The 26079-nt window shown below is 41.5% G+C and overlaps 1 long non-coding RNA gene across 1 annotated transcript in view; it reads right to left on the bottom strand.

Annotated features, from left to right (window-relative positions):
• Window positions 1-1010: 1010 nt before the first annotated feature.
• Window positions 1011-26079, bottom strand: part of LOC140469172 (uncharacterized) — a 59543-nt gene continuing 34474 nt past the window's right edge. Inside the window, exon 3 of the long non-coding RNA XR_011956000.1 lies at window positions 1011-1205. This is a non-coding gene — a long non-coding RNA (uncharacterized lncRNA). The remainder of the gene's footprint in view (window positions 1206-26079) is intronic.

Raw genomic sequence — 26079 nt, 5'->3', positions numbered from 1 at the left:
CTCCTCTCTGCAACCCTATGGAATTGTGCTGCTTGACATTAGTCAAATGTAAGTCTTTCCACCTGCTATGGCATTAAAGGGGTTAACCAGTTCCAAAACTGGTTTTTCAATGTATCTCTTATTGTTATCACACAGTGTGATTTCACCCTTCCTGTTTAAAGAAATACAAAACAAATTTTTTTTGAGAGATTGGATCATAAATAAGGTGCTTGACTACTATTGAAAGATCTGTTTCCTGGACTGCTGCTGATTGAATTCTTGATTTGACAGGGTGACTTTTACTCGATGTGTATTGCTAAACAAAAATTCTTTTAACGAAACGCCCATTACAACCCTAAGTTCGATCTTTATAAAGTTGCCAAATGCAAGAGTTTCATAGAAGGCAATGTTTAGATAAGAATCTCTCCACTGTGAGATGTCAGGACCTGATTAATGAGTAAGCTGATGATTTATGAGATATATCTGAGATTTGTGCTGTAGGTGATAACAGACAATATGTACATTTGCTTTTCTTGTCAGCTGATCTTATTACAATCCCAGTCCTCTGGATTAATGTTGTGGAGTCACCAATTTTTCTTGTCACGTGACTTTAAAATGGTTATCAGGTTTTAATGAAGTACGTTTGTATGCCTTAGCACCAGTGCAGTCATTGCCCTAATGCATAAAAAAAATCCTTTACAACATATTTTAAAACAGAATCTATGTTGAGAGGGATCTTTATACCGACACCATTATGTGCAATTTGCATTGGTGATATGTTTTTAATTTCTCTCACATTGTAAACACAAAATTCACTTGAACGATGAAATAAGCATTTTCACCAAGCCTGATTATCATCAACAACCTCATTGTCTAGGATAAATTGCATCCCTAACATAAAAATCTAAAAGTTACAAGATCTGGTGTGCACTCACATCAGGAATGGTGATTTGAACATTAAATAAGAGGTAATAGTGGCTTGTATAGATTGTATTAATTTGTTTTTTATTTTATGTCTGTTACATTGATTTTCACAGAACAATGCTGAGAAAGTTGCTGTATTAGTTAAGGTATATTGTTAGTATTATTTGCAGTTCTGATCACCTAATCATTGTACCTCCTGAGACTGGACAAAACTGAAAGACAGAAGAGTAAGAATTTCAAATCGTAAGGTCTCTGGGTCGGTCTTCTTTATCTCCAAGGTAATGTAATTGGCGTTTTCACCACTGAAAATAAAATAGAAAAAGTGAACTCGGCAAATTGCACATAATTATCAGAAGCTAAAATCCCAGGAGATGCATTAAAAATGAGAAGAAGAGCAGTAGGAATGGAAGCCGTGGGAGGTTTTTCAATTAAAAGAGAGTGAAATTATGAATGAGCTACCAAACAAAGTCATTGAAGCAGACAGCACAAATGGGATCAAGAGACTATTCAACACATTTTCTGGAAACAGAAAGGATTATTGTGAGAAATGAAGTGGAGGTGAGTTTGATCCATCAAAATGTGTCAGGTTCATTGCGTCTGTTGGCTTTTTTCCTATTCCTATAAGTTTTTTTTTAACAATGTAGATGGCTCATGTGGTAAAAACAGTGAGTAACTGAGGCCTGCAGTCCTGAGGGGACTTAGTCTGTGGCTGGTTCTGTGCTAGCTGATCTTAACTGGGGCGCCAACAGACATACTACAAAGCTTCACAATAGGCTAAAAAGCTAGTTTGACCATTAGCTGAACGTGACAGGATCAGTCTATTATTTGATATTCCTATGAGATGAATAGCTTGCCTACACTCACTGTTAGATGTAATGAATGGACGCTTTAAAATGAGGTAGTGAATTGTGCTTGTTTTAAACCAAGTTTCAAGAGAGGTGAAAAGGGAATGGAGATTTAAAAAGCTGGCGGATGGAGGAGGCTGGAAATAAATAGAAAGAATCTAAACCGCCAGGAAATGAAACAATACCAGTCAAGGCAAAGAAACAGATTAATGGAGGCATAAGAATAGTTGAGACACCTGACTGAGTCAAAGAAACTTACTTACAGCAAACCTGAACAGGGAAATTGATTAATCACCAAAATGAGCTATGCAAGCTGTTTGAGAACAGAATGAACTGTATGAAGAACACCCAGCTGAGACACTGAATTCAACACCATTAGATTGATATCAAGCAAATATCAAACGCCACATTAAATGACCAGATTGTATGGTGTGAGCTTGATAATACGAATGCTTCACAACTTACATAAATTGGAAATATATGACTATTATTCTTAAACATTGTTAACTTTCTCCAAATGACATTCTAAAATGATATAATGATGTTGTGAACTCCTCTGGAATGGGGGAGCCTTGTGCCATGTCTGTGGGTATATGGCACTCATTAAAGGATGTTCAACTTCTGTCCACTTCTGAGAGGTCAGCTACATCAGAACATGTTACCCTGGGTGCTAACTGCGTCCTAGTAACTTTGCCCGTGGATATATTTTTTGCATGCGTTCCAATGGGGGCTAGTACGATCGAGCATGCCCCTGTCCCTGCCTGACACATACTTTGCACTTAATAACACTCAGAAATGGGGGTGATTCTCCTCTCAACTCCTCCTCAACTGTCATATCCTCAACTCCTGCTTTGATTGAGATGTGTAAGCTCAGTCTAAATTGAGAATCAAAACTGGATTCTTGTCATGGTCTGCTGCTCTGAGTTGAGATAATGCTGCGCCTTTATTTTGCTTGTCAGTGAGAGAATCAGGAAATATGACCTTGAGTAATTGTGCTGCATGCATTGTTAACTTGAGCTTATCCAGAGCTCTATTCCTGTGATCCCAGTCACTCCTTGTTATGTTCACAATGCCTCAATTTTAAAATTCTTATCCTTGCTTTCAAATCCCTCCATTGATTCACTCCTCCCTATCTCGATAAACTCTTCCTGTCCTATCACCCTGTGAATTTTCTGTGTCCCTTTTATTCTTGCTTCTTGGTTCATCTCTGAGATTTATTGGGGCACCACTGGCACCACGCTTTCAGCTGCTAAGGTGCTAGGTTCTGTAGTTCCCTCATTGAATCAATCCACTTTACTTTCTCCCCTGCCAGAGTTTCCTTAAAACTTATTTCATTGACCATGTCTTTGGATGCTTGTTCTAATCATTCATGTATGTTTGTTTCAGATTTTAGGGTTCTTACATAGGGACTTTCCAGGTAAAGGCACTGTGTAAATGCAATTTTTAAAAAAAAAATCATTCATGGGATCTGGGTGTCATTTGCAAGTGCAGCATTTGTCGCCCAACCCTAATTACCCTGAATTGAGCAGTTTGCTGGGCCATTTCAGAGGACAGTTAAGAATCAACCACTTTGACATACATCTGGAGTCACGTGTAGGCCAAAGCAGATTGGAGTCAAGAGTGTGGTGCTGGAAAAGCACAGCAGGTCAGTCAGCATTTGTGGAGCAGGAAAATCGACATTTCGGGCAAAAGCCCTCCATCAGGAGGGGCTAATGCCCAGAATGTTGATTCTCCTGCTCCTTGGATGCTGCCTGACCTGCTGTGCTTTTCCAGCACCTTAATCTTGACTCTGATCTCTAGCATCTGCAGTCCTCATTTTCTCCAAAGCAGGCTGGGGAAGCTGATTTCCTTCCCAATTGAATTTTTACAACAATAACACTTTCGAGGCCACCATTACTGGCATGAACACTCAATTCCAGATGTTATTAATTGAATGCAAATTCCACCAAGGCAGAAGGATAAAAAATCAATAAAACTTGCAAATGACACATAATGTGTCCAACTCATCTTGCATAATTCAAAGCAGAGTTCCAGTGTGCACAGTGCATTCATTTCCAACTCCTTTACATTTTTGATTACCTCCCCGACCCATCCCCATCCCCACCCTGTCTGGGGTGGTGGGATCTCAGCCTACATCCCAGAGTATTTTAACCAGTCTAGTGACATTACTAAGCCATCTTTTCCCCTAAGTGTGCAACATGCTATATAGCCCTGTTTACATCTTCCCCAACTTTACTTTCATTGTCACTGGGAGAGCTGTGAAATAGAGCTGCACAAAGTCATGGTGTAAACCTTTCATTGGTGAAGTGAGTACGCACTAGATGGATACAATTTACTGCAGCTGACCAAAGGGCTGTAATATGTAAATCCGATGTTGTAAGGCATATATGGTTTCCTGCCCAGCTGCCAGACTATTCAGACCCTATTTGCAGATCAAAACAAAGCTTGTGGCTGAATTATACATTGAGCTGGCCCCAATTATGGACAATGGTATTGCAGAAATTTATTCAATCATCCCTCAAGGCATCTCTGTGTGACATGCATTGATCTGTTTTGATACCAACACACTTTATAAGTATAAATCTAATTTATTATCTCCTGAATTTTAATTTCAGAATTTGAGAGCAAACTTGTTTTAAGGAACATCAAATACAAGGTTTATCTTGGGATAGAAATCATTTGCAGTTCTTTACATAGCAGAGCATTCCCAGCCTATCAACGGTTCGTAGCTGGGAAAAAGTTGAAAGTCATTCTTTCAAAGTGTCTCACAGCCATTCTGTTTAATCAACATATCTCTACTACATCACTTAGCAACGACAGCTCGATGTTTAGAATTGTTCTGAAAGGCCACTTTTCTTAAAAAGAGACAAAAATACCCTTCAAAAAAAATCGCTTTAGTTCAGTTCTCCCCTCATGCCTAGTCTTCAGATAGTTCCTCTGAACACTTTGCACAAGAAAAGCCTCAGGAGTGCACCTGCATCAGGGCAGGCTCACAATGTGAGGCCAGTGAACAAAGAGCCACAAAACACTCCATTGAGTCAAGACTGTCAGCTGAGGCAGGGAGGATACAATGGAGCGGAGGGAACAATTTCCTTACACAGTTCAAAGTAACAGTGCCAACCAAACAACATAAAAAGCTCTTCTATAAGCAAGGAGCTTTCTTGTCTTTAGTTCCCATGCTACTTGTCTACAAACCTCGATCCAATGGTCTATTCAATTCAAAAGGATCTTGGAAAACAATTTTGCTGTAAACTTTCTTCTTGTCAATTATCTGAAAGCCCGACACACTGAAAGAATCTACATCCATTAAAATAATTTGTTTCTATTCCAATTATAATAAAAGTGACAGTAAGAATGTTTGTCCTGAGGCGTCTGTTTTAACCGTCAGCTTCATTTTTTCCAATTGTTTCTTGAATGGCAACATTCCCCACTTTCCTGAAGTAGTCCTCACAGCATGCCATTTAATCCCTTCCTGCTCATGTATTTTATAAACTAACGAGACCTTGTTAATGCACACACATTAAAAAAAAGTATATGGCCACATTTCAATGCAGAAAGAAAGATCTTTTATTATTATCACAAATGATTTTAACTTGGCTCATTGCTCACAACATGCATTGTGATTGACTTATACACGCATAGGAAGCTCAGTTCACAGGAGATCATTCAGCCCATCAATTCAATAGTGATGCTTGGTCTGCATCAAGCCAACTGAATGTGATCCCTCTGTCCTGGTCTTTCAATGTACATAGGTCTATCTGCAAGTATCTACTTCTATCAGGGGATCTGCTGTCACAACATGTCATGCTCACTGTCTTGCCATCCACTGAAGCTCATCTGCAACTGCTCTGTGACAGCCATCTCCCACCAGGACTAGATTGACCACTCATTCACTCTTTGGCCTCTGACTTCTGTAAGTGGGATTTTCAGCATATATCTTAGCAACCACCTTTCAAACTTAATTATTTTCTCCCGCAGATCTTTATTTGTTGTTCATTTAAGATGTTTCTTCTTTAAAATGGCCTCGTTAATTCACCGGGAGGTTTCCACAGCAGGTTCAACACAGTCGCTTTGGTGGTGGCTGAAGTGAGAACCAGAGTAATGTGTGACCTCCACTGGATCTTACCTGGCGTTTAGATAGTAGACTGGTCTCACTGCAGTTTCAATGAAATGATGGTTCAAAAATGGTGAGTTCTAAAGCCATCTTTATCGACCCATCAGGAGCACCTTCATGCTTCCGAATGTAAGTCTGGGCTTCTCCAGTTCTGGGGTTCCCATCCTTTCGCACCCCCTGGGCCCCCTCTGTGTCTCATCCTGAGTATTGGGAGGTGCTTCCATGTACCATGAACAGAGATAAACCACACCAGTGCGCCACCTGACACTATCAGTGATATCCACTTGCTCTTCTCGCCTCATGGGACCTCTAGATGTACTCTTCCTGTTGTGTTTATGTTTCAGCACAGCTCATCCTCAGAGAACATTGTCTTGCATTTATATAACACCTTTGCCAATATCACAACTTCCCTTACAGCAGATGCAAATCTAGAAAATCTGGCAGGCAATTGGTGCAGAGCAAGCTCCCTTAAAAACAGCAAAGTGATAATTGGAGGTGTAGTGGACAGTGAAGGAGGTTACCTCAGATTACAACAGGATCTTGATCTGATGGGCCAATGGGCTGAGAAGTGGCAGATGGAGTTTAGATAAATGCAAGGTGCTGCGTTTTGGGAAAGCAAATCTTAGCATGACTTATACACTTATTGATAAGGTCCTAGGGAGTGCTGCTGAACAAAGACACCTTGGAGTGCAGGCTCATAGCTCCTTGAAAGTGGAGTCACGGGTAGATAGGATAGTGAAGAAGACGTTTAGTATGCTTTCTTTTATTGGTCAGAGTATTGAGTACAGGAGTTGGGAAATCATGTTGGGACTGTTCAGGACATTGGCTAGGCCACTGTTGGAATATTGCATGCAATTCTGGTCTCCTTCCTATTGGAAAGATGTTGTGAAACTTGAAAGGGTTCAGAAAAGATTTACAAGGATGTTGCCAGGGTTGGAGGGTTTGAGCTATAGGGAGAGGCTGAACAGGCTGGGGCAGTTTTCCCTGGAGCGTCGGATGTTGAGGACCTTGTAGAGGTTTACAAAATCATGAGGGGCTTGGATAGGATAAATAGACACAGTCTTTTCCCTGTGGTCGGGGAGCCCAGAACTAGGGGGCATAGGTTTAGGGTGAGAGAGGAAAAGATATAAAAGAGACCTAAGGGGTAACATTTTCACGCAGAGGGTGGTACGTGTATGGAATGAGCTGCCAGAGGAAGTGGTGGAGGCTGGTACAATTGCAACATTTAAAAGGCATTTGGATGGGTATATGAATAGGAAGGGTTTGGAGGGATATGGGCCGGGTGCTGGCAGGTGGGACTAGATTGGGTTGGGGTATCTGGTCGGCATGGACGAGTTAGACCGAAGGGTCTGTTTCCATGCTGTACATCTCTATGACTCTATGACTCTATGTGCATGCAATCTGTTTTTCTGATGTTGATTGAGAGATAAATAACAGCCCGGACATTTCACAGAACTCCCTGGTTTTCATTGAAAAGATTCCTATGGGAATGTTTACATCCACTGAGAGGGCAGACTGGGCCATCCGCCTTCATTTACTGGTTGCCAGCTGGTTGCTGTTTTATGTGTGTTTTGGGCTGAGAGTCTGGCTGGTGGCGTGTGACTGAGATCCATGCGTTAATGTCACACTGGTACTTCATGGAGACTACCCAGCTCAGATTTGGCAGTTAACCATCACCACAGGCAATTGGCTTACGATCAATAAGCACTTGCAGCAATGCATTCTTCACTCTAATAATCTTTATCACAATTAATTTCCTTCTATCTTATTTCTTTAAGCTTCTTGTGTTAATCCTAAATTATAATCTCTTGGTCAGGAGTCCATTATATAAATAGTCTTTCATGAATTATCTCTTTAGTTTGCTCAAATATCTAGGACGTTTCTCTCTCTCAACACTTCACTGAAGATGGCTCAATGCACCCCCACCCTTCTCAGGGGGCAATTTGGAAATTGCAACTAGGGGAAATCTCCAGTTTGCGAATGGGTTCCATTCCTGAGTCTACTTGCAAGTTGATTTATCCACAAATCAGAAAACAGGGAATACAAGACAATCTAAAGGAGCTGTTCATATATTCAGGCAACTTCAGTATGTTAGGACTTTATTGGATTTTGTTTATAATTATGAGCATTTGTTAAGTCAGATATTTGCAACTGGGGGGAACCGCCTGTATTGCTGGTCTTGCCAGTGATGTTGATATCCTGTGAATGAATATGAAAAGATATCAAATCACCTCCAATCATCAAGGGCTGATAAAATTATTCAAAAGGTAGTTTACTCGTACATTGAGAGATTAAACCGATATTTACAATCTTGGTTTCTGATGTGCAGGTCACCAAACTGTTCCAGCTACTGGCTTTAGCAATGATGGCAAGTTTCCACTGGAGTTACTGTCGTGTACACAGAGGTTTGCCAGGATTTATCTGGGCTCCTCAAACTTTGAAAATTAACTTCCAGGACACTGCAGCAAGCTGGAATAAGTAGCTTGAGGCAAAGCGTTATAACATGTTTAAAACATTTTCTTTGGCCATTTTTGTTCGTTAGTGAGGACAGAAATCAGATAGGGAGAAGAAGGTAGGCTCATGACTGAAAACTAAAAAACAACCAATAGGATAATACAATCTGCTCACTCTCTGCACAGTGGGAATTATGTAAATGGTCATATCGAGCAAGTAATTATAAGAGAGGGATACTGGAGTCATTGTCATGTGATGAAACCTCCAAGAACCACTTCTAACAACTTCTGAGGGCAATATGAATGTTAGTATAGCCACTGTGAGATATTGATTATGAACTGAGGCTCTCACTGAGAGACCTGGTATGATACTGCAGGCAGCAGCTCAGATCAGTTTTCTTTTAAACAAGGCCACGAGGAAGTGTGACAGTGAGTCTGAAATATCAGTGTCAGCGTTAATGGGGATCAAATCACTCCATGCACCTGCTTTGAGGGCAGGCACACAGATATCTCAACAAGAATTCAGAATCTGAGAACATTTCCCCAGTTTGAAAGAATTTTTTTCAGTTTTCCAAAGCTTCCATTATTCCTTAAATGAATAATTGGACCTGATGAGATATATCTGTATCAGCTGTCGATTGAAACAAAAAGATGCTGTCACTCCAATTCAGAAACTGGGAGTGTCTGGAAGGCAGTCAAATGTCTGGCAACAGCTGCCAACTCTACCTTTGCAACAAATCTCCTTCTCTCTCCATCTCTTCGTCTTCCTATCAGCATGTTCTACCCTCTACAAAACTCACTATTTGTTCCTCGTTTGTAATTTTTTTTCCTGCATTTTGCTCCTGGCACTTTCCAGGCAACAATGCTTGTGGGCATCCTCCGATCATTTATCTTTCACATTCGCAGAGTGCAGCAACCAAAAATGATCATCTTCTGTCTGATCGTTAGTGTCAACTACTTTCTAGTTAATCATTGTTTTAATAGTGAAACATTGTCACATATGGTATGTGTTATAGTTGTGTTCACTGGAACCACCTGAGATCACGAGGGTAGATTTGCTACCAGTAATCACTTATTGATATTTATTTCTGACATCAAGTGGGGGAATGATGCCTTCACAAGTCTTCAGCAGAAACTAACCTCAATCTTAATGAACAGAGTTGTTTTCTTGTGAGACTATCAGACTCAACCAGATAGGCTTTTCCAACAATGGATTCATGGGTCAATGATAGACTCTTAATTCCAGATTTAGTTGTAGTGAATTCAAATTCCACCATCTGCCATGGTGAGATTCAGACATTACCTGGGTTTCTGGATTAACAGTCCAGTGATAATGCCACTTGGCCTCCCCCTAGAACTTGCAATTTAGAACAACTGGCACACATACCTAACCTTGTTAGGTCCAAAGAGGATTAAACTTTTATATCCCAATTACCAGTAGTTTCCAGAGTTATGGGAATGTGGTGAGTAAAGGTCATTGAAGTGTTTGATCAGTCACAATTGTATTGAATGGAAGAACAGCCTCAATAGGCTGAATGGCCCACCCCCTGTTCAAATAGATGGAGCTCCTCTCTTCAAGTGACGACTGGACAAGTCAGATCCAAGAATTAGATCTGTCTTGATAGATCAAAGTTATCTTTATTTAATATGGTGGTTATCCATTGAAACATAGGCACACTAAGCTGCAGATTTTCTTTAACAATAAAACAGAAGTTTACCACATTAAAGGAAAAGAATTAAACAAAATAAGTTATATAAATTTGAACACAATTTGAAAGAACTTAAATTACTCAATAAAACAAATGTCTCATCTATTCCTCAACATGATCACTTCACAGTTATCCTTCTATATCAATTCTTTGGGTTTGACTTAACTGCTTCTCCCCAGGTCTTTCCTGTGAAATGTGAAGTTTCCTTCCAGGCATACTCACAAAACTCAAGGCAATGACTTCTTCATTCCCTGATAACCTGCATCTTAGTGGACAGTGAAGAAGATGATCTGAGTACAATGGGACCTTGATCAGATGAGCCATTGGGCTGAGGAGTGGCGGACGGAAGTTAATTTAGATAAATATGAGGTGTTGCATTCTGGTAAGGCAAATCAAAGCCGGAGACTTATACAGTTAATGGTAGGGACGATAGTGAGAACCATGAACAGTGCCAAACAATTAGACTTAGAGGTGCAGGAGCATACTTTTTTGAAAGTGGAGCCTTAGGTCGACAGGTTGGTGAAGAAGGCATTTGGCACATTTGCATCATTGGTCAGTGCAGGATTTGAAAGGTCATGTTGTGGCTGTACAGGACATTAGTGAGGCTACTTTTGGAAGACTATACAATTCTCGTCATCCTTCTATAGGGAGGATATTGTTAAACTTGATAAGGTGCAGAAAAAATTTACAAGGATATTACTGGGACTGGAGCTGTAGGGGGAGCTATAGGGGGAGGCTGAATTGGCAGGAGCTATTTTCCCTGGAGTGTCAGAGACTGAGGGGTAACCTTATAAAGGTTTATAAAATCATGAGGGGGTATGGATAGGGTATATAGCCGAGGTCTGTTTCTGGGGACAGGGAGTCCAAAACTTAGAGCGCACAGGTTTAAGTGAGAGGCGAAAGATTTAAAAGGGACTTGAGAGACAATCTTTTCATATAGCCGGTGGTGCATGTATGGAACAAGCTGCCAAAGGAAGTCATAGAGTCATAGAGAGGTACAACATGGGAACAGACCCATCGGTTCAACTCGTCCATGCCAACCAGATATCCTAACCTAATCTAGTCCAATTTGTCAGCTCTTGGCCCAGATCCCTCTAAACTCTACCTATTCATATACCCATCCAGATGCCTTTTAAATGCTATAATTGTACCAGTCTCCACCACTTCCTCTGGCAGTTTATTCCATACACGCACCGAAAAAGTTGCCCCTTGGGTCCCTTTTATTCTCCCCTCACTCTAAACCTATGGACTTTCATAGTCCAGGGAAAACACCTTGTCTATTTACCCTATTCATGCCCCTCATGATTTTATAAACCTCTATAAGGTCACCCCTCAGCCTCTGACACTCCAGGGAAAACAACCCCAGCATATTCAGCCTCTCCCTATAGCAGGTGGGTAAAATTACAACATTTAAAGGCATCTGGGTGTGTATATGAACAGGAAGGATTTAATGGGAAATGGGCCAAATGCTGGAAAATGGGACTAGGTCAGTCTGAGATGTCTGGTCAGCATGAATGAGTTAGAGTGAAGGGTCTGTTTCCGTGCTGTATGACTTTATCACTATGACTCTAAACACTTCTGGTGTGGAAGTTTTACAAGTTAAAGTAACAGTTCCTTCCTTGAACTGTCTTAGATTACTCTTCAGAGAGAAACTATATTTGCTTCTGACCAGAGTCAGATTTCCTCCAGAGCTGTGCTAAAAGCTTTCCAAACTCTGGATGTTTCAGAGCTAAAACCAACCCTTGCTTATTCTAAACCAAAAAGCAAGCTAATACTTTTACGATTTACACTCCCTGTTGTAAATCTCAGCAAGCTTCCATTAGCACACCAGAGGTTTGCAGTCACCTGCTCTCTGAGAAATAGTGGGTCAGGTCATGGCTTTGCAAAGGAATCTCTGATCTGGATATTTTAAACCCTTCATAGAAATAATCAGAATCCACATGAAATCCAAATTCTGAAAGTTGTGTAAATATCATGTAAAGTGCACATCTTTCATCACAATATTAGTTAACCCTTTCAAGTAGAGTGGCACTGTAGCTCAGTGGGCAGCACTCGTGCCTCATAGTGCCTGAGACCCGGATTTGATTCCCACTTCGGGCGACTGTCTGTGTGGAGTTTGCATGTTCTCCTCGTGTTTGTATGGGTTCCCTCAGGATGCTCTGATTTCCTCCCACAGATTTGCAGGTTAGGTAGATTTGGCCATGCTAGATTGTCCACAGTGTCTTGGGATGTGTAGGTTGGGTGGATTAACCATGGGAAATACAGGGTTACAGGGATGGGCTGGGTCTGGGTGGGATAGTCTTTGGAGGGTTGGTGTGGACTTGATGGGCCAAATGGCCTGCTTCCACACTGTAGGAATTCTATAAGTGATAGCTATTTATGTGACTTTTTCTTTAACCTGCCACCTCTGCTACCAAACAGTAGCCCTTTGAATGCAGGAAAAATTCTTTTGAATAACAGCACCATATCCAAGCGTAAAAATATAATCCAAATACATACCTTCTGACAGTGTCTCTGTTCTTGCATTTTCTTCACTGGAGGCTGAAAGACTGGTATTTTAAATCTCATTTTGCTCACCACGTGTTAAAGCACTATGTGCTGAAATGGAAGATCCTACATCCTCACAGCTAGATTCTACGATCTCATCAGTACTCACACCAATGTTTGGGTTGTATTGCAGTTGTAATTGAGATGAAATATTTCAATTCAGTTGACTAAAGACCTGGCACCATACACACCCACAATCTCTGAACATCAAGACACAGTTCTGACATCTTGTGATCCTATTTCTGGGAATTTAAGTGATTGCACTATGTCGGTAGAATCTTAGTGTAGGAAGCAGAGAGAGGGTGATAAAAGTGAGACAGAAAGAAGCTCACTTATAGCATAAATGCCAGCATTGACTAGCTGTGCTGAATAGCTTGTTCTTGTACTATAACTAAAATTACAACCATGTAATTTTACATAATTGGTGTGATTATGTGTAGTTTAAATGGAGATAAACAAAAGTCTCTTAATAATGTTTAGCAACACTAACAGCACAGGCTCAGTGTGGGGCTGACAATTGACAGCTTCCAAGTTGCCACCCACTCAATTAGTCAATTAATTCATTCTTACCTATAATTTTAGTCAATTAATTGTACAATTCATGAAGATGAGTTTTGAGGCCATGCCAATCTTTCAGTAGAAGTATTTTTGAATGGTTGCCAGCAGTTGTTGTCCAGATTATGCCTATAAGTGAGACTGCTGCTTTTATCTCCCTCAACTGACATGGTATTTATTTGGGAAAGTGCCCCAGGCTTTCCCACTCAGGTCCCTCATGATTCAATGCTGAGAATCCATTTAGCTTATCTGCCAGTACCGTCTTTGGTTACCAGATCCAAAGTATCATTGGGGAAGATTTCTATGCATTTACGTTTCGGAGCAGGAAGTGAGCTGAATGTTTGGTGTGAACAGAAGAACATAAGAATTAGGAGCAGGAGTAGGCCATCTGGCCTGTCGAGACTGCTATGCCATTCAATAAGATCATGGCTGATCTTTTCATGACCTCAGCTCCACTGACCCATCGGCTCACCATCAACCCTCAATTCCTTTACTGTTAAAAACCTATCTATCTTTGCCTTAAAAACATTCAATGTTGTAGCCTCAACTGTTCCACTGGGCAGAGAATTCCACAGATTCACAACCTTTCGGGTGAAGAAGTTCCTCCTCAACTCAGTCCTACATCTGTTCCTCCTTATTTTGACGCTATGTCCCTAGTTCTAGTTTCATCTGCTAGTGGAAATAACCTCCCTGCTTCTAATTATGAAGGAGGCCAAATTACAGCTTCCTGATTGTCAGATGAAGCTGTGATATGAAGTGTTTGGGTGTTTGACAATGGTTTGAGCTTCCTGACAAGAAGCTCATGTGTCTACATTTGCATTTCTTGTACGCTCCTTCAAAAGCAATCTCACCAAGATTAAGTGCCCCTCTCCCATCACGTTACCTATGAATAAGAGATTCATGTCATCAAATTTGCAATTGCTTGTACATGGTAATGCAGCAGCCATGGTAGCATGTTTGTTGGGGTTGGAGTGATTATGGACTGCTTTTCCCTCATTGGAGGGCCTTGTTCAACAAGTAGAGGAAATGTATAGCTGCTCAGGCAATATCCAAGGAGCAGGAGAATTGATGTTTCGGGCGTAATCCCTTCAACTGTTCCCGATGATGGGCTTACGCTGGTAATGTCGATTCTTCTGCTTCTCAGATGCAGCAAGACCTGCTGTGCTTTTCCAGCACCACACTTTTTGACTCTGATCTTCAGCATCTGCAGTCCTCGATTTCTCCTAGTGGATGAGGTGATTGAGTTTGGGTGAGGTTGGGAGGAATAGGAGAGCAGAGGGTGGCACAGTGGCTCAGTGGTTAGCACTGCTGCCTCACAGCGCCAGGTACCCGGGTTCAATTCCCACCTTGGGCAACTGTCTGTGTGGAGTTTGCACATTCTCCCCGTATCTGTGTGGGTTTCCTCTGGGTGCTCCGGTTTCCTCCCACAGTCCAAAGATGTGCAGGTTAGGTGAATTGGCCATGCTAAATTGTCCATAGTGTTAGGTGTAGGGGAATGGGTCTGGGTGGGTTGCTCTTCGGAGGGGCGGTGTGGACTTATTGGGCCGAAGGGCCTGTTTCCACACTGTAGGGAATCTAATCATAAAGAGGAACAGAGGGAGAGGGAAGGAAGGGGAACATGCAAGGTTGCCGAGCGTTAGGAAGGATTTGGCATCATAGATGTGGTGGTCCTAATGTGGGGATTGGTGGCAAGGGACTTTATGGGTAAAGATGGTCAGTGAGAGAAAGATGCCACGGTTAGTGCTGTCTACGGTGTGTTGAATTGAGAGTACTGGGCAGCTGAGGGAACAGTGAGAGCCAGCAGGGGGAGCAGAATATGGTTGAGATTCCAGCCCAAGGTATCGGAAAGTCTCCTGGGCTGGTCATGGAAAGAAATAAAAGAAACATGCAGCTATTGGGAAGGGTTAGGGTCGAGGTGAGCATTGGGATGGTACCTGGTGTATGTTCAGCTGAAGAGGTGGAATGAGATGGGTAATGAATCCAAATTTGCTGATGATACAAAAGAAGCTAGGATGGTATGTTGTGAGGAGGGCAGAAGGGATCTTCAAGGGCATACAGACAGGGCAAACCTGGCTAATGGAATTTCACATGGGAAGGTGTGAGGTCATGCATTTTGGAAAGAAGAATAAAAAAACAAAAAATTAGTTAAATGGAGAGAGACTCCAAAAGGTTGCTCCCAAGAACAGCCAGGTAATGAAGTTCAGGTTGTGATTACCTTTAATCAGAACAACGATTCTGTTGAAAGGTCGACTTGACCTGAAACATTGACCCCTTTCCACAGATGATGTGCTGAATTTTTCCAACATTTTTATTTTGCTCCTTCATGTTCTTGTCTGACCTCCCCTTAAATGCATCCCTGCTATTCTCTTCTATAACATGAGAGTGGGATTCATTTCTTCTGTGTTCCTTACTGGATTTATTAAAAAATCCACCGATCTAGAATACTTTTAGAACCAATTCGTAAAAGTGAGAAAATAATCCACTTTTTTTTCAATAATTGGCTTCTGCTTGGCCTGGTACCTGGTGGAAACATCCCAGGGCACAAGTATTGGGAGTGGCACTAGATAGCAATGGGGGATCCGATGCCCAAAAGACCAAAAATCCGATCCTTATATGTATTCAAGTAATTCCTCCTTATCTCAGTCCTAAATAATCAACTTGGAGATTGTGCTCTCTGTGTTTTCAATTCCCCAACCACTAGAGAGGATTTCTCCATGTTTGCCTCTCAAGACCCAAATGATTTCCATAGCTTTCAATGAGATTGTCTCTTATTCTTCTAAGGTCCTGAGAGTATTTGTTTAACATCTCATCAAAGGTCATCATCAGTCACTGGGAGGCGAGACCCAGACTGGAGGCCATCACGGGGAGGCAAGTCCTGGACCAGAGTCAGAGTGGATAAAGACTGGAGCTGGGAAAAAGCACAGCATGTCAGGCAGCACCAGAGGAGCAGGGGAGTTGCCTTTTCAGTTTGGAACCTTCCATTAGGTCCTGATGAAAGGTTCTGACCTGAAACGTTGACTCCTCTCCTCTGATGCTGCTTAACCTGTTGTGTTTTTTCCAGCTCCACTCTTTATCCACTCTTACTCTTCAGCATCTGTAGTTCTCACTCCCTCCAGACTGGAGCCAATTGCAGATAGGAAAGCCCTATGTGGACTGGAGGCCTTGGGTTTTGAAGCCTGCTGTAGTCTGGAAACTTGGCCTGGTGCAGTCTGGAATCTAGGTGCTGCCACATATTGGGGTGGATGGACAATAAATTGAGTCCTTTTTTAAAATTATTCCTTTATATTTATCATTTATTTTCTATTTTATACAAAATACTTAAGTATCTCGGTATCTTGTACCTAAGATGGCACTGTAATTGGTGACATTGCAAACTTTTTACTGCACTCAGTTAGGTGCACGTGACAACAAAGCTAAAGCTAATTCAATTCAAACTCCCTTATTTCAGGGAGCAATTTAGTGAATGTTTGCTGCTTCCAGTGCAAGAATATCCTCCTGTAATGTTGGAGACCAGACTACACACATTACTCCAGATGTGGTCTCACCAAAACCCTGTGCCTTTCATACCACTGGGTATAAAATGTCTTTGAGATGCCAATAAGCTTACTCACACTTGAAATAAAAGATTTGCTGTTTGCACACAAGACAGAAATTATCGAGTTGTTTCACTTAGTAGCATGTGAATGTATGATCCGGCCATTTAGGTTCTTCCTAATATTGTAGTTAACTGATATTCTCTTCAATGCATAGTGGTTAATCCAAGAAACATCTGTGATTATAGTACAGTGCTGAATCTCAACTGAAATGTACTGCAATACCTCACTTGTAGCAGGTTCAGGTTCAATTACAATCAGGATGAGTTTTATTGAATCCTATAAAGCCAGCATCTTTCAGTAGCTTTGCCCCAGACAGTTGCATTCACCAGATGGGATGAAATTACAGTCTGACACATGCTCCCAGGTGTACTGGCCAGCATAAAGCTTAGTTATATTCTAATTTTATTTATACCGAAGGAATATGAATGTCTCCTGTTCAGGTCTCTCTACTGACAAACAATAGCAATGTTCCAGGAATGGCAACATGGAGCAATAACTGGCAGAAAATCAAGAGAATGCCGAGTGAAATTATTTCCCAGCCTCCACCCTTATTTCACCTGAAGACTATTCTTGGTCTTTAACACTGAGGTAAAATAGCATGGATGATAAACCAGGATATAAAACAGATGGTGCCTATGGTTCACATTGTTTCCAGTGATTTTCCTGAACTTTGCATCATCTGGCCATTGTACTTCCAAAAGGAATGGAGACTTAGAAGGGAGTAGGGGATGGGGTGCTTAATATTAAAGCATAGACATCACAAAGAGAAGGTGAAGAGACAGATTTTCATTGTTAATGCATGAATGGTAATTTGACTGAGTCAATCACCATCCCTTTGCCAATAACAACTGATGCAAAGAATACCTAGTGCATCTTATGAAGGGCTGCTGATCCGCTCTGCCTTGTAACCACCCAGGACGTGAATATAAAGAATGACCTGAGAATCAGATGTGATAAAATAATGAAGAGAACTAGGGTTCATCGATACAATCTGATGAAGTGGGTGCAGTTAGGACTGGATGTCCAAAAGCCACACCTTTCTTCGAGTGATTAACATGTGGAAGATTTTTATGAAATTTGAAAGGCTTCAGAAAAGATTTACAAGGATGTTGCCAGGGTTGGAGGATTTGAGCTATAGGGAGAAGCTGAACAGGCTGGGGCTGTTTTCCCTGGAACGTCAGAGGCTGAGGGGAGACTCTTATCGAGGTTTATAAAATCATGAGGGACATGGATAGGACAAATCAACAAAGTCTTACCCCTGATGAGGGGAGTCCAGAACTAGAGGGCATAGGTTTCGGGTGAGAGGGGAAAGATATAAAAAAAAGACCTAAGGGGCAGCTTTTTCATGCAGAGGGTGGTGTGTGTATGGAATGAGCTGCCAGAGGAAGTGGTGGAGGCTGGTACAATTACAACATTTAAAAGGCATCTGGATGGGTATATGAATAGGAAGAGTTTGGAGGGATATGGGCCGGGTGCTGGCAAGTGGGACTGGATTAGCTTGGGATATCTGACTGGCATGTAAGAGTTGGACCGAAGGATCTGTTTCTGTGCTGAACATCTCTATGACTCTAGACTGGGTGGGGTGCAGATTTATTAGTCAATCAAGAAAACATTCTTGAGAAACAGGGTCATCACATACATCCATATTATCACAGGATAAAGGTTCACAGGACTATTCTAGTTGTCTATCAGAGATATCAGAGGAATATTTCTACAGAGACTTCTCAATTGATTATAAGTCTTCTTTCTTTTGTTGCATATACTATGAGGTATTGGAGTATGGTTGCCTGTACGGGGGGGGGCTGCACATCCCAGCATTGGATGTCAAGGTATTTGTAAAGTATTTACAAAGGACAGTGCCAGCCCTCACTACCACTCCCCTCACCATCAATTCCTGTGGGGAATTTGTAGATTGGAGGGATATGGGCCAGGACCAGGCAGGTGGGTCTAGTTTAGTTTGAGATTATATTTGGCATGGACTGGTTGGACCGAAGGGTCTGTTTCCGTGCTGTATGATTCTATGATTCCATTATTGCATACCTGAACAGAGAATTGTTCTCATCACGAGAAATACTATTTTGTGATGATGTTCAATATACAAATCTCATTTAACAGCATTGGAAATAAATGAAAAGAAGAAATATTTGTAAATTATTATTTGCAATTATTGTTCAAGAGTGAGACATCGTTTTAAAGGGAGAGTGCAATTTCTCTCAGAGAAAATGATGTCCTTTGTGTGTGGGAGAGCTGCTACATCCCTTTCTCCCTTCTCCCATGTTAATCCCTCGTTTGGGCTGAGCTGAAGTCTCCAGGGGTACAAGGGGTGGTTCGGATTACCATACGGGGTGAAGAAAACTCCATGAAACCGCCTCCTATTAGCAAAGCTAATTGGGCAGAGAGTCAAAAATAATTAGTGCCAAAGCGGTGTTGCCATGGTGACTGTTCCAGAAAACAGCCGTGCTGATTAGATTGGCCGTCGGTGTTGATTTGACCTTGCGAAGGTTTCATAGCTGTGCAGAAAGGGAGCTGTGACCTCACTATCCATGCCTTCCACACATCCCACTGCTGTCACCTGAGGAGTTTGATTGACAGCAATTTGTAGCAGCTGCCATTTGACCCAAAGACCCTCTGACACTTGAGGGAAGAGGACATTCCTCGGTGGATGATATCGCTGATATTATGGTATGATTTTTGACCTGAGGCACAGCTGGGGTCTCTTGTCTGATGTGTGGAACTACTGTAAATACCTTAAGCTGCTCTGGGGAAGCAAATACAGAACCACAGTACAATGCTGCAAACACAAAATATGATAATTGGACTGTGGCTAGACACTTAGCCTTTTCTCCAAGGTAAACACCTCCTTCCAATTAAATCCAAAACTGGACGTCGTTGAGAATGTTTTTCCAGTTTTGGATGGATTAATTGTCCCCTTTCTTCTTGAAGACCATGCCTCACACTAACATCTAGTGCAACAAGTTCTGGCCTTGAATTGCCAAAGGCCCTTGTTACATGTTAAAAATATGCTGAATGCAGCCATTAAACTAAAATAATGAGTGTTCAGGGGGTTTGTGATGGTTTGAGACAACAATAACTATGCTTTAAAGATGCTTCATTGATTAAAATGTGTTTTGAAACATTCAGTGTTTGTGAAAAGCGTGGAATAAATGCAAAAGCTTTCATGTTTTAACTAGATTGCCTCTCCTGCCATTTTGTACTCACTTTCCAAAGGGATGGAGTCTTCAGCGTAAAATCTGGCAAGATTTTCTTGCTCTTAAGTGGGACTGAACCTTGTAATGTCTCACTGCCTCTTAGTGTTGCACAGTGACCTGTCTGATCCAATTTGCATGATGCCTTTACTCCCTGAGACACTGTTATGGGTCCATGAAGGAGAAGGTTAAAACTTCCATTGATTACGCATTGTGCTGCACCTACAATGTCCATTTTGCTTCACATTGAATCCACAGAAATAATACAAATGTGGTGTAAATCTAAATCAGGTCAAGAGAGCACCTACAGACTCCATCAAACTTGAAAGGCAAATTGGGCCTAAACTCTCAATTGTTTTTAGGACCATATTGGGAGGATGAACTGATTCCTTTCCTTGTCTTACTCCTCTATGGGTCAAAACAAAGAAGTTAAAAGGAGAGGTGAGATTGCCAGTGATCAGACTGAACATAACTCTCTATCAGAAATAAGTCTGCCAGGTTCCTTTGATAACAGGTATAGAACTAGTTTCCTCCAAACAAAACTTTTTCAAATCAAGATGTCAAAATCATTAGCTAGGTTTAATGGCGTTTGAGTTTTGCAAAAGTCTGGAAAACCCATAAAATCTTGTTGCTGCATTATTTTCCAAGTATTTTGGTCAAGTAACAGTTAATTTCAGAAAACAAAATTGTTCATTGATAGTCCAAATATTGGTGTATGGCTGGAGTCACGTTGTAGTCGAGAGTGTGTTGCTGGAAAAGCACAGCAGGTCAGGCATAAGTCCTTCATCAGAAACGTCGATTCTCTTGCTCCTCGGATGCTGCCTGACCGGCTGTGCTTTTCCAGCACCACGATCTCGACTCTGATCTCCAGCATCGGCAGATCTCACTTTCTTCTGGAGTCACAATATACACAAGCTTTGGGCATGGGGTGTACTCCTGGGTGAAGTTGCTTTTTTGGAGTCAGTGGTATTGATTTTGAATTCTCCTGATGAGATCTTTCAGTTGGTTTTCAACATTCACATTTTCAGGGATTCAGGATCAAGCCAGAGGGAAAAAGATATTGCCTCAGGCGCGTTATTGCTCTGAACATGGTGTTGAAAACCAATAGCTTTACTGCACTTACCAACTGAGTCATATTATCTCTCTCTGAAAGTATTCTAAATTCAGCTACTCCAGTGGGTTTTGAGAGGATTTGTAGCCCAGGTTGTGGTTCTGGATGTAGGTTTGCTCGCTGAGCTGAAAGGTTCATTTTCAGACGTTTTGTCACCATACTAAGTAACATCTTCAGTGAGTCTCCAGACAAAGAATTGCCAATGTTTCCTGCTTTCTATTTATATGTTTGGGTTTTTTGGGGTCAATTGTGTCATTTTGTATGGTGACGTCATTTCCTATGGTGATGTCATTTCCTGGTTTTTTTCTCAGGGGATGATCCAAGTCAATGTATTTGCTGATAGAGTTCCAGTTGGAATGTTATGCTTCTCGGAATTCTCGTGCATATCTGTTTGGCTTGTCCTAGGATGGATGAGTTGTCCCAGGAGAAGTGGTGTCCTTCCTCATCTGTATGTAAGGATACCAGTGAAAGAGGGTCATGTCATTTTGTAGCTAGTTGATGTTCATGTATCCTAGTGGCTAGTTTTCTGCCTGTTTGGCCAATGTAGTGTTTGTTACAGTCCTTGCATGGTATTTTGTAAATGGCATTAGTTTTTCTTATTGTCTGTATAGGGTCTTTCAAGTTCATTAGCTGCTGTTTTAGTGTGTTGGTGTGTTTGTGGGCTACCATGATGCCAAGAGGTTTGAGTAGTCTGGCAGTCATTTCTGAGATGTCTTTGATGTAGGGGAGAGGGACTAGGGTTTCTGGATGTGTTTTGTCTGCTTATTTGGGTTTGTTGCTGAGAAATGTGTGGACTGTGTTCATTGGGTACTCGTTCTTTTTGAATACATTGTATAGCTGATTTTCCTCTGCTCTGCATAGTTCCTCTGTGCTGCAGTGTGTGGTAGCTTGTTGGAATAATGCTCTGATGCAGCTTTGTTTGTGGGTGTTGAGATGATTGCTTCTGTAGTTCAGTATTTGGTCCATATGTGTTGTTTTCCTGTAGACGCTGGTTTGAAGTTGCCCATTGGCTGTTCGCTCTACTGTAACATCTAGGAATGGCAGTTTGTTGTTGTTTTCCTCCTCTTTCATGAATTTTATGCCAGTAAGGGTATTATTGATGGCCTTGAAGGTTTCCTCTAATTTATTTCATTTTGTGATGACAAAGGTGTCATCCACGTAGCGGACCCAGAGTTTGGGTTAGATGGTTGGAAAAGCTATTTGTTCGAGTCTCTGCATTACTGTCTCTGCTAAGACCCCTGAATATCTGAGATCCCATGGGTGTTCCATTGGTTTGTCTGTAGGTTTTGTTGTTGAAGGTGAAGTTGGTGGTAAGGCATAGGTCCACTAGCTTAACGATACTGTCCTTGCTAACGAAATTGGTGGTGTTTGGTGTATGTGTCTTTGGGTCTTCTAATAGTGTAGTCAGTGTTTCCTTGGCCAGGTTGGTGTTGATTGATGTGTCACGTCAAAGGAGACCATTATTTCATCCTGTTCTATCTTAGTGTCTTTGATGGTCTTCAGGAATTCGTTGGTGGAGTGGATGGAGTGGTGTGAGCCTTCTACACTAAGTGTTTTAGTCTTTGGTGTAGCTCCTTGGCCAGTCTGTAAGTTGGTATTCCAGGGAGCGAGACTATGGGTCTGAGGGGGGCTCCTGGTTTGTGAATTTAGGGTAATCCATAGAAGCATAGTGTGTTGGATCCGTCTGGTTTCATTTGTTGGAAGTCAGTCTTATTTAGTTGTCCAGATTTCTGAAGTTTATTGAGTAGGGCTGTGATTCAGTTCTCTAGTTGTGGGGTCAGATCTATTGCCACTTGTTGGTAAGTGTTGGTATCTGTTAGGAGTGCGTTTGCTTTTTCAATGTAGTCGCTTTGGTTTAAAATGACTGTCATCTGATCTTCAGGTAGGATAACAATGTTTTTATCTTTCCTTTCTTGTGTATTGTGTGTGATTCCTTCCTTTTTTCTGCTTAATGTTGGTGCGACTAGCTGGCTGATAATTTACTGCGTTTCTTCTGTGAGCTGGTTGCCTTTCAGTGTTGTTTCTAATGCTGCTCAGAAATCTTTCTTGTCTGCATCCTGGAAGTTGTAATTTAATCCTCTTACTAAGATGGCTTTTTTATCCATGCTTCTGTGTTGTCAGTGTTGTTACTTTGTGTAAGTTTGTCTAGTTTTTTTTGCAGGTCTAGTTTTTTTTCTGTGTTTGTTGCTGTCTAATATCTATGGCTTGTTGTACTGTATCTGTCCATTCTTAGTCTGTTGCTTGAGTGAGTAAAGATTTTTGGTGCAAAATTTCAACTACTCCAGTTGAACCATTGCAAATTCAATACTTGTTCCTGCTGCAGCTGGTCACCTTTGCATAGCAAAATGCTCTTTCCAAGAAGTCAAAGATATAGATGTGGGTCCAGTCAATGGTGTTCTAAGCTGACATTTCTGATAACACATCTTCATCACAACTTATATAACTTAGCTTCAGTACAGACCAGGAGCCACACTATACACAAATTTAAACTTGCAGTGGAACAGCATTATGAATGATGTTTGGTGGGTTAGGAAGAACATTGTCTTGAGTGTGGTGCTGGAAAAGCACAGTGGGTCAGGCAGCATCCGAGGAGCAGGAGAATCAACATTTTGGGCATGAGCCCTTCATCAGGAATCCTTCTGCTCCTCAGATGCTGCCTGACCTGATGTGCTTTCCCAGCAACACACTCTTGACTCTGATCTCCAGCATCTGCACTCCGCGCTTTCTCCTAGGAAGAACATTCTGTTGATAATAGCATTCTAGTTCCAGAATAGAATTTGATAGGAGTCTTCCAGTTCCAACTTGGCAACACTTCTCCGCTTGTTCATTCAAGTGGTGAGAAAACTGGGAGTAAGCAAAGCAAAAATGGAAGATCCAGTGTCCTGTGTATGGCAAAGCTGTAGTACATCTTTGTGTTATCAATTTCAGTAACCCATTCCTGCTTTCTCTCCAGATCCCTTGATCCCTTGAGCTGCAAGGGCCATTTCCAGCTCCCTCTTGAATATATCTAACAAAATGGCCCCAACAGCTTCCTGTGGGAGAGAATTCCACAGGTTCACAACTCTCTGAGTGAAGACATTCTTCCTCATCTCAGTCCCTCACTCTTAGACTGTGACCCCTGGACTTCCCCAATATCAGGAACATTTTTCCCCACCATCCCCCCCCCCAACTTATTTCTCAACCTCTTACCCCTCCCCCACATTCCTAATGAATGGCTTATGCTCAAAACGTCGACTCTCCTGTTCCTCAGATGCTGTCTGACCTGCTGTGCTTTTCCAGCACCACACTTTTTGACACCCATGTCCAGCCTGACCAGGCCCATTACGAGTTTATATGTTTTTATGAGAACCCCCTGAATTCTTCAAAATTCCAGTAAGTACAAGCCCAGTTGATCCAGACATAATTAATTACGGGGCAGTGATGCTTAGCCTTCTGAATATTAAGTCTTAATGCTTTTCATAGTAATATAGAGCCACGGGGCTAGACATCTAACTTTTCAATTAACAAATTCCAGTTAAATCTGCAAATTTTGCCATTTTTTACTTGCTAACAATGGCAGTTTTGGGAAATGGATCATTCAAAAAAGATATATATATATATCCGCCACTATTCACTTGGATGTCTTATGAAACATTGGGCAGTGTCGCTGCCTCTAAACCAGAAGTTCCATGTTCAAGACTCGATGAGGCAGATGTGTTCATAACTTGGCCAAACAGGTTTAATATCAAGGAGAGACTCCTGGTCAGCCATATGATGGAAAGAACATTGGAGCCTTGGCCATCATTGTGCATAGCTCCAGCTGCAACATGTGGGTTAAAGGTACGGGTTACCCAGCATCTCAGAGCCCCTGAGTGAACTGTACTATGTGATAAGTGCTCTTCATCCTCTGGGTTCTTATGCACCCTTGTGTTCTGTATGACCAGCAGGCCATTCAGAGACATGATCCTTGATATGATGTTGTACAGCATTTGGTGGTGAGTAGTATTATTTTCCTCCCACTGATCTCCTCACACCTCTGTTTACCACAAAAGGAACATCTAAAATCCCCTTGACTGTCCCTTGAAGTGGCATGACTGTGGCCAGCAACTTATTTTAATAGCAAGCATGGCTGTGTATGGGGAGGGCTTGATGGTAAGGGTAATTGAAATTAGGGGATATCTGAACATTCTACACGCCTATCAGTTTGCTCAACACCAACCTAATCAGAGGTTAATTTTGAAGCCATTGTGTACATTCCTGCATGAAAGACAAATTGATTCGTCTACGCTCCCACATGCACTGACTTTGTGCTGGAGTACAAGTGCCAAGGCTCTTCAATAGCTCATCCAATCTTTACATGCGAGTGATGACAGCTAAGATTCTTTGATATAAATTTAGTCAGTCAAGATCTGAAGCAATGGAAGGGATGGGTTTAAGACATAAGCAGAGCTGGCAAAGAGATTCTCCTTTGAAAGAATCATTTGTTGTTGTTGAATTGTAATTTTTTAAATATATCCCAATGTAAAACTTTGGCATTGAAAGAAAACATGACCAAGGAAAATACGTATAGGAAAAATAAATTTAGTTAGCTTGAAATCATGGTGGATCATACTGAGAGAGATTAATGGGATAATCAGGATAAAGTTGTTGGTTCGGTGCTATCACACCATTTAAATAGTTTTTTTGGGGAGTCGTTTTATTCAAGATTGGTACAAAAATATAGTTGACATCAGTAAAACTGACTGTTAAGCTGTTGGATTGTTAAAACTCTGGAATTCTTGACCCCGAAAGTGTTTCAAACACACAAACAAGAAACAGGAGAAGGCCACTCAGCCCTTTGAGCCTGCTCCACTTTTCCTGAAGGTCATGGCTGATTTTACTTGACTTTCCTGCATATCGTGATAATCTTGTAGTTGTGGATACTCACTGTTGCTTATATTAAAGAGTGAAATCAATGGATTTTTGTTACCTCAAAGAGTAACGAAATGTAGGGAGTGGGAAGGAAAGTGGAATTAAGGCAAACGGTTAGCCATGATGATATTGAACACTGAGCATATTCAA

This window comes from Chiloscyllium punctatum, chromosome 48 (genome assembly GCF_047496795.1).
Source record: "Chiloscyllium punctatum isolate Juve2018m chromosome 48, sChiPun1.3, whole genome shotgun sequence".
Taxonomy (NCBI): domain Eukaryota; kingdom Metazoa; phylum Chordata; class Chondrichthyes; order Orectolobiformes; family Hemiscylliidae; genus Chiloscyllium; species Chiloscyllium punctatum.
The sequence above is the reverse complement of the archived record's forward strand: the minus strand, read 5'-3'. Positions and strand labels throughout refer to the sequence as shown.